The 9,518-nt window shown below is 41.8% G+C and overlaps 1 non-coding gene across 1 annotated transcript; it reads right to left on the reverse strand.

Moving 5' to 3' along the window:
• Positions 1 to 9,007: 9,007 nt before the first annotated feature.
• On the reverse strand, positions 9,008 to 9,060 carry LOC123742634 (U7 small nuclear RNA). The gene has a single exon (XR_006769784.1). It is a non-coding gene; the product is annotated as a U7 small nuclear RNA (small nuclear RNA).
• Between the last annotated feature and the right edge of the window lie 458 nt (positions 9,061 to 9,518).

Genomic DNA, 9,518 nt, shown 5'->3' on the forward strand with positions numbered 1-9,518 from the left:
GGGAAATCACACTTTGCAATAATCTGAGCACTGCGCCCAGAAAAATACGCGTTGCGATACAGACTAGACGTCATGTTGGGGAGATCTAAAATCGAAAATACTATGTAAATAATCCATTACCTTTGATTCTCTTCATCAGATGTCACTTCCAGGTATCACAGGTCCATAACGAATGTAGTTTTGTTCAAAAAAGCTCATCATTTATGTCCAAAAATCTCCGTCTTGTTAGCACATGATCTAAGCCAGCCGGACTTCTCGTCATGAACGAGGGGAAAAAATATATTTACGTTCGTTCAAACATGTCAAACGTTGTATAGCATAAATCATTAGGGCCTTTTTTAACCAGAACATGAATAATATTCAAGGTGGACGAATGCATACTCTTTTATAACATATTGGAACGAGGGTACCCAACATGAACTCGCGCGCCAGGTGTCTAATGGGACATCATCGTTCCATGGCTCTTGTTCGGTCAGATCTCCCTCCAGAAGACTCAAAACACTTTGTAAAGGCTGGTGACATCTAGTGGAAGCAATAGGAAGTGCCAAAATATTCCTCAGCCCCTGTGTTTTTCAATGGGATAGGTTTAAAGGTAATACAACACATCAGGTATCCACTTCCTGTCAGAAAATGTCTCAGGGTTTTGCCTGCCAAATGAGTTCTGTTATACTCACAGACACCATTCAAACAGTTTTAGAAACTTTAGAGTGTTTTCTATCCATATATAATAAGTATATGCATATTCTAGTTACTGGGTAGGATTAGTAACCAGATTAAATCGGGTACATTTTTTTATCCAGACGTGCAAATGCTGCCCCCTAGCCCTAACAGGTTAAACAGTGATAGACCATCACCAAAATGACATTCTGAAATCAACACCAACGAGCAATGGAGAGGAACCAGAATCACTGCCCGGCCATCCCGAGTTCATCGGGCCAGTCAATTTCACATTCATGCAGTTTTTTTGAGCATGTCAAATTCGTGATGGTAAATGCCCATTGAAACATATTGCAAATGGACAGCCGTGCGCCTGGTGATTGGAACGGGTTACCAGGATAACATTTTTATAATGGTTTTAAATGCCTTTAGGGGGAGCAAGGGGTCCACATTTTTAAAAAAAATCGTAAAAAAATTACAGAGTCCCACTTCTTTCATGTCTCCATCGAGCGATGGAGAGGAACCACTAGCACTGCCCGGCCATCCCGAGTTCATCGGGCGAGTCAATTATGCATTTCTGCAGTATTTTTGAGCATGTCAAATTCGTGATGGTAAATGCCCATTGAAACATATTGCAAATGGACAGTACATTTGCAATATGATTCAACAGTGAAAAAACATCACCAAATGGACATGATGAAATCAACACAACGAGAGATGGAGAGGAACCACTAGCACTGCCCGGCCATCCCGAGTTCATCGGGCCAGTCAATTTTGCATTTCTGCAGTATTTTTGAGCATGTCAAATTCGTGATGGTAAGTGCCCATTGCAACATATTGGACAGCCGTGCACCTTGTGATTGGAATGGGTTATCAGAAGCACATTTTAAAAATGGTTTTTAATGCCTTTAGGGGGGAGCAAGGGGTCTACGGTTGGGTAGGGAGCACCCCCCACCCGTGCCCCCGGTCATTGGACGTTTTTCAAAAAATCATTCAAAAACAACAGAGTCCCACTTCTCCCTCATCATACATGTCAAATAGACCATCTAGGTTGATTCATGGCTTAACATAGGGCTATATATCATTTGGGAAGTATAAATGCCATTTGGACATGGTTCACTGACTTTTGGGTTTGGAAACCGACTTCCTATGATCGTACATGGCAAATGGACAAAACATCCTGATTTGGCACAATCAATACTTTCATATTGCATTTGGACATTTCTTATGGCATTTGTCAAAAAAAGAAAAAAAGTGACTTTTGACTTCGACTTTTGACTTCCTATGAAATCATATTGCAAATGGACAAAAATACTGTTTTTGCTTTGTCATTATGGGGTTTTGTGTGTAGATCGATGAGGGGAAAAACTGTTTAATACATTGTTGAATAAGGCTGTAACGTAATAAAATGTGGAAAAAGTCAAGCGGTTTGAATACTTTCCGAATGCACTGTAAATACATATAGGTAGAGAAAAAGTGACTAGGCAACAGGATAGATAATAAACGGTAGCAGCAGCATATGTGATGAGTCAAAAGAGCTAGCGAAAAGATAATCTGGGTAGCTATTGGTTAAGGACGTTAAGTGCAACACAGCACACCACATCCATCATACATTGCAATTGATTAAAAGAGGAAGGTGAAAACGGCTGGCATTTTCATGACAGCATGACACAGTTGCTCCACACAGCTGAAATTGGATCTGCAGGAAATCTGTCTTGAACTTGCTTCACCAGGGGCACTCGTTCATTCAAAACAGAGAAGGAGTGAGAGGGAGCGAGGGAAGGAAGGAGAGATTTGTTATGGTCTGCCAAGTCCCAGCATCGGCAGTGAGTTTGACACATTCATTGGAATATGGGGTTAATTTTGCACTTGTCTTTCCTGTCCTGGTAGATAGTAAATTCCAAATTACTGGAATGTAGAGCCAACATTCTAATTTTAGCTACATGGCCTAAAGACTTATGGACTACCGTACTGTTTGTATTTACAAACAAACAAATACGCTCTGTCAACTATAGTAGGCTTTCACTGTGCATTCAAATGTCCCCTCTATTGTCTACCATCAATGTTAGCATTGCTCCATCTTTAAAACAATTGAACAGTGAATTCTGCTCTAGCAAAACAATGTATGTATGAATAGACTTGATGAAGGCTTTAAATTAATACATTTTTCATCATCTAGTTCTATGGGAAGAACTTAACATCTGGCTTTAGGGTTTAAAGTATAATAATTTATTACGCAATGTGAAGTGACCCATTTTGTGAGTGGTGATAGCCCCATTTTTTGGGTCAAAGACTCCAGCTACCCAAGTCATAGACAGTTCTCTCTGCTACCGCACAGCAAGGGGTACCGAAGCACCAAGTCTGGAACCAACAAGACTGCTAAATAGTTACTTAAATAGTTAAGCAACCCAATACATGCTGATGCATCACAAATTATGTACTCACCAATCTCCACATACAAATAGGTTATTTCAGTTGTGAGGAAATGCTGTGTTTGTGTGGCAGTGGGCATTAGCCAAATTACAGACACAAGATGTGAGAATCAATTAGTGTGCAGTATATTTGCTCTTGAAACAATAGTTCATAATTTCTCATAATTAAATATCAAGTGGGTTGTCTCTGCAATTAATACTTTGTCTCCATGGGTGTTGATAGTATCTCTCAGAAGAAGCTCCCATGCACCCTTTAAGGTTTTCATTATGGAGTAGTAGCGAGAACAACAGAGTTGGGATGAAGATTGCAAGTACAAATGCAAAGAGACATTACAATATAGAAAAATCTATAAATATGTACATTTTCGACAACCAGTTAGAAAATCGACAGTAGAGCATTTGAATCAATTGGAGTGTATAGGCATAGCAATAAGGTGTTGTTGACTGTTCTTCAAATTAAAGTAGGGGGGACCTGGGTGGCCTTTGGTGCTGCAAAGCTCAAGTCCAATTTTATTATGGAAATATTAGAGTCCGGGATATAAATATATATGTATATGATGGTGTGTATAGACATGGACAGTATATGAATACAAAAGGTGTGTACAGCAGTAGTCCTATAGGATGAGCCTTGACTAGAATACAGTATATACATATGAAGTGGGTAAAACAGTATTTCAACATTATTAAAGTGATTAGTCTTCAACGACTGTGTACAGTGCCGTGAAAAAGTATTTGACCCCGTTCTGATTTTCTCTATTTTTGCAAATTTTTGATACTGAATGTTATCAGATCTTCAACCAAAACCTAATATTAGATAACGGGAACCTGAGTTTACAAATAACCAAAGTTATGTAACACCCAATGCCCCTGTGTGAAAAAGTAATTGCCACTTACACTCAGTAACTGGTTGTGCCACCTTTAGCTGCGATGACTACAGCCAAATGCTTTCTGTAGTTGTTGATCAGTCTCTCACATCACTGTGGAGGAATTTTGGCCCGCCTTTAAATGCAGAAGTGCTTAAACTCAGCGACATTTGTGGGTTTTCAAGCATGAACTGCTCGTTTCAAGTCCTGCCTCAACATCTCAATTGGGATTAGGTCTGGACATTGACTAGGCCATTCCAAAACGTCAAATGTGTTGCTTTTTAACAATTTTCATGTAGACTTGATTGTGTGTTTTGGATCATTGTCTTGCTGCATGACCCAGCTGCGCTTCAGCTCACAGACAGATGGCCTGACATTCCCCTGTAGAATTCTCTGATACAGAGCAGAATTCATGGTTCCTTTTATTAAGGCAAGTCGTCCAGGTCCTGAGGCAGCAAAAGCATCCCCAAACCATCACACCACCACCACCATGCTTGACCGTTGGTATGAGGTTTTACTGTGGAATGCAGTGTTTGGTTTTCGCCAGACATAATGGGACTCATTTCATCCAAAAAGTGGACTCAAGTTTGCCAAAAAGCACCTGGAAGCACCTGGATGATCATTAAGACACTTGGAAGAATTTTCTATCAACAGATGAGTCAAAAGTACAACTTTTTGGATGACATGGGTCCCATTATGCCCGGCACCACTCCGCCAGGACTCTCACCTCATTTTTAATCAGGCCTACCACTGTTGTTGTCTGCAAACTTGACGATTGAGTTGGAGACATGCATGGCCACACAGTCATGAGTATAGTCATGGCTATTAAAATCCTTATTGTATTTATGGACATATAAAAGGCTCCCAACCAAAGTCCTAACATAGAGATTGATGCTCATATCAATGTTTCATTGATTTCCATTAAGAGAGGGTGGCCAAACATTCAGCGAAATGCTGTATTAAATATGCCTGCCAGTGGAACAAATACACAGGGCTAGCTGACCATACAGACTTCAGATGAATGTTCTCTCTATGTAAATTGGCATACATGTCAAATAAGGAGTACAGCAATTGCTGTTAGACTTCAATCACTGGGTATTTGTTTCATTATAGTGTATGATTACCCAGCTAGCCAGCCAGACAGTATTAGGAATACTGTATATTATTATTGTCGGCTACATTACCGTGGCAGTCTGAGTGGGACAGAAATGTGTGACTGATTGCTAGATGCAAAAGGGGCGAACTCCCAGGCAAAGCCATCTTTTGAGGTGAGGTGTGTTTCCAGAGGATGCAGGCTATACAAAGAGAAAGTGAATCTAGTGTATACCATACTAACACTTACTGTAGATTGCTCCTTTGAATGGGAGTGGTCAAATGATCTGATAATGTTTTTATTATTTCAGGAGGATGGACTGTCGTTCTGAACACTTCTTACATTATTCGTATTTTGTGACAGTATAATTTTCCCCATTTATCACTGTACCTGTCTGCTGCTGTAGAATCTCTCTCTCTCTCTCTCTCTCTCCCCCCCACCCCCACCTCGCGGCAAAACATTTTATTGCCCCCCCTCTTTGTGGCGAAAGAATGATTTGCAGCTTTAAAGTTAATATCCTGCAATTCAACACATTTTGTCATGGGGCATAGGAAAAATGTTGCAGTTTAAAAGCAAAGCTTCTGTAATTATACACATCTTGCCATGGGGCAGAGAGTACATTTTGTCATTTAAAACAAATGTTATGCAATTCTACTGATTTGGCGGAAAGAAAACTAGCAGTTTTAAAGCTAATTTCCTGCAATTCTACACATTTTGCTATAGCATAGGGCAGACCCCGTTCTGAGATAGCTGGGATGCCCTCTTCCTAGCAAGTGAGCAATATTTTTGGGAATTGGGTTACTTAATTAATTGGTTTCAGATTATTTTGGGCTGATTTGGGCATTGGGTCAAAAACATACAGTACCAGTCAAAAGTTTGGACAAACCTACTCATTCAAGGGTTTTTGTTTTTTGTTTTTTTACTATTTCCTACATTGTAGAATAATAGTGAAGACATCAAAACTATTAAATAACACATATGGAATCATGTAGTAGTAACCAATGATGTAGTAATATTTTATATTCTATCTTTTATTTGATTAACACTTTTTTGGTTACTACATGATTCCATATGTGTTATTTCATAGTTTTGATGTCTTTACTATTATTCTACAATGTATACAATAAAGAAAACCCTTGAATGAGTAGGTGTGTTCACACTTTTGACTGGTACTGTAAATATCCCACAACTGTTTGTGGACAGCAATAACCACAACTAAACTTTGTCTTTCTACGTTACATAGCAATGTCGACATTTAACATTTCCTATGTTCCTCGGGAGTTGCAGCGTTGAGACAAGATTGTAATTGGATCACAATAGGATATCACAAAATTGGGGAGAAAAAGGGGGTAAATAAATAAATAATAATATTATAGTGTATAGTATGGTACAGTAGGAATACTATTCACTGTATTCACTGTACTGTTTCTGTGGACTTTACTGTAGTATTCAATGTAGTGTTTTCTGAATTGAAGTCCACAAAAACACTACAGTGAATAAATCAAATCACATTTATTGGTCACATACACATATTTAGCAGATGTTATTGCGGGTGTAGCAAAATGCTTGTGTTTCTAGCTCCAGCAGTGCAGTAGTATCTTACAATTCACAACAATACACAAATCTAAAAGTAAAATAATGGAATTAAGAAATACATAAATATTAGGATGATCAATGTCAGAGTGGCGTTGATTAATTACAGTAGAGTAGAATACCATGTATACATATGAGATGAGTAAAGCAGTAGATAGACATTATTAAAGTGACTAGTGGTCAATTATTAAAGTGGCCAGTGATTCCATGTCTATGTATATAGTGCAGCAGCCTCTAAGGTGCAGGGTTGAGTTGCCGGATGGTAGCCAGTTAGTGATGGCTATTTAACAGTCTGATGGCCTTGAGATAGAAGCTGTTTTTCAGTCTCTCGGTGCCAGCTTTGATGCACCTGTACTGACCGCACCTTCTGGATGATAGCGGGGGGAACAGGCAATGGCTCGGATGGATGATGTCCTTGATCATCTTTTTGGCCTTCCTGTGACATCGGGAGCTGTAGATGTCTTGGAGAGCAGGCAGTGTGCCCCCGGTGATGCGTTGGGGAGACCGTACCACCCTCTGGAGAGCCCTGCGGTTACAGGCAGTACAGTTGCCGTACCAGGCACTGTTGCGCCTTCTTCACCACACTGTCTGTGTGGGTGGACCAATCCAGATTGTCACTGATGTGTACACCAAGGAACTTGAAGCTTTCCACCTTCTCCACTGCGGTCCCGTCGATGTGGATAGGGGCGTGATCCCTCTGCTGTTTCCTGAAGTCCACGATCAGCTCCTTTGTTTTGTTGACGTTGAGGGGAGGTTATTTTCTTGGTACCACTCCGCCAGGGCCCTCACCTCCTCTCTGTAGGCTGTCTCATCATTGTTGATAATCAGGCCTACTACTGTTGTGTCATCTGCAAACTTCATGATTAGGTTGGAGGCGTGCGTGGCCATGCAGTCATGGGTGAACAGGGAGTACAGGAGGTGGGTGCGCACGCACCCTTGTGGTGCCCCTGTGTTGAGGATCAGCGAAGTCGAGGTTTTGATTCTTACCTTCACCACCTGGGGGCGGCACATCAGGAAGTCCAGGTCCCAGTTGTAGAGGGCGGGGTTTAGACCCAGGGCCCCAAGCTTAATGATGAGCTTGGAGGGTGATATGGTGTTGAAGGCTGAGCTATAGTCTATGAACAGCATTCTGACATAGGTATTCCTCTTGTCCAGATGGGATAGGACAGTGTGCAATGTGATGGCGATTGCATTATCTGTGGATCTATTGGGGCGGTAAGCAAGTGGGTCTAGGGTGTCAGGTAAGGTAGAGGTGATATGATCCTTAAGTTGCCTCTCAAAGCACTTCATGATGACAGGGTCACGTCTTGGAACGGCAAATCCATGGACCTCTCAGAGGCTAAACTGGATTCCAGAGTCACATCCAGCCTGAAATATGCTTGTGAGACCATCGTTGAACAACATGAAGTCATTTAGTCATTTAGTTCTGTTAACTTTGCTTTCTTGGGTACAGGAACAATGGTTGACATATTGAAGCAAGTGGGGACAGCAGACTGGGATAGGGAGAGATTGAATATGTCCATAAACACTCCAGCCAGCTAGTCTGCATGCTCTGATGATGCGGCTAGGGATTCCGTCTGGGCCGGCAATAGTTAACACGCTTAAATGTCTTACGTCGACCACAGAGAACAAGAGCCTACAGTCCTTGGGAGCGGAACGTGTCGGTGGCACTGTGTTATCCTCAAAGCGGGCGAAGAAGGTGTTTAGCATGTCTGCGAGCAAGTCGTCGATGTCCGCAATGTGGTTGGATTTCCCTTTGTAATCCATGATTGTCTGTAGACCCTGCGACATACGTCTCGTGTTGAGCCGTAGAATTGCGACTCCACTTTGTCTCTGTACTGACGTTTAGCCTGTTTGATTGTCTTATGGAGGGAATAACTACACTGTTGGTATTCGACTGTATTCCCAGTCACCTTGCAATGGTTAAATGCGGTGGTTCGCGCTTTCAGTTTTGCGCCAATGTTGCCATCTAGCCACGGTTTCTGATTTGGGTAGGTTTTAATAGTCACCGTGGGACCAACATCCCCTATACACTTCCTGATGAACTCCGTCACCGTGTTCGTGTAAGTGTCAATGTTATTCTCAGAGGCTACCCGGAACATATCCCAGTCCGTGTGATCAAAACAATCTTGATGGATGGATTCTGATTGGTCAGACCAGCGTTGAATAGACCTTAGCACGGGTAGTTCCTGTTTGAGTTTCTGCCTATAGGAAGGGAGGAGCAAAATTGAGTCGTTATCTGATTTGCCGAAGGGAGGGCGGGGGAGGGCCTAGTAGGCATTTCGAAAAGGCGAATAGCAGTGATACTGTAGTATACGGCAGTATTTACAGTTCACTATAGTATAAATGAGTAGTATGTAAGTGGGGGGGGGGGTTCTCCTTGAGGAAACCTACTGGAGAAATTCTAAAAGAGCCAACTTTACATAAGTTGTAGGTAGGTAGGACTGGGTTCTGAACGGATATTTCAGCGCTTCTGCTCTTTTCTATAACATGTAGGGAACATAATATATGGTCTATACTTGTCATGTAGGTTTCTCACTTAAGGGTGGCACAACTTTGAATATGGGGGAGGGGAATGGGCAGGGTATGTGCAAATTTAATACCGTAGAATTTAGTATAGTAAAAAACAGGTAAAAGAGATATTTCTGTAGTATTTACTACAGTGTTTTTTGGGTGATAATACTGGCTTCCGCTTAACCCGGAAACCAGCCGCACCAATGTGTCAGAAGAAACACCATACACCTGGCAAACGTGTCAGCGTGCATTGCGCTCAGCCCGCCACAGGAGTCGCTAGAGCGCGATGGGACAAGAACATCCCTGCCGGCCAAACCCTCCCCTAACACGGACGACGCTGGGCCAATTGTGCGCCGCCCCATGGGT

The sequence above is a fragment of the Salmo salar genome, chromosome 04 (assembly GCF_965601325.2).
Source record: "Salmo salar chromosome 04, fSalSal1, whole genome shotgun sequence".
Classification (NCBI taxonomy): domain Eukaryota; kingdom Metazoa; phylum Chordata; class Actinopteri; order Salmoniformes; family Salmonidae; genus Salmo; species Salmo salar.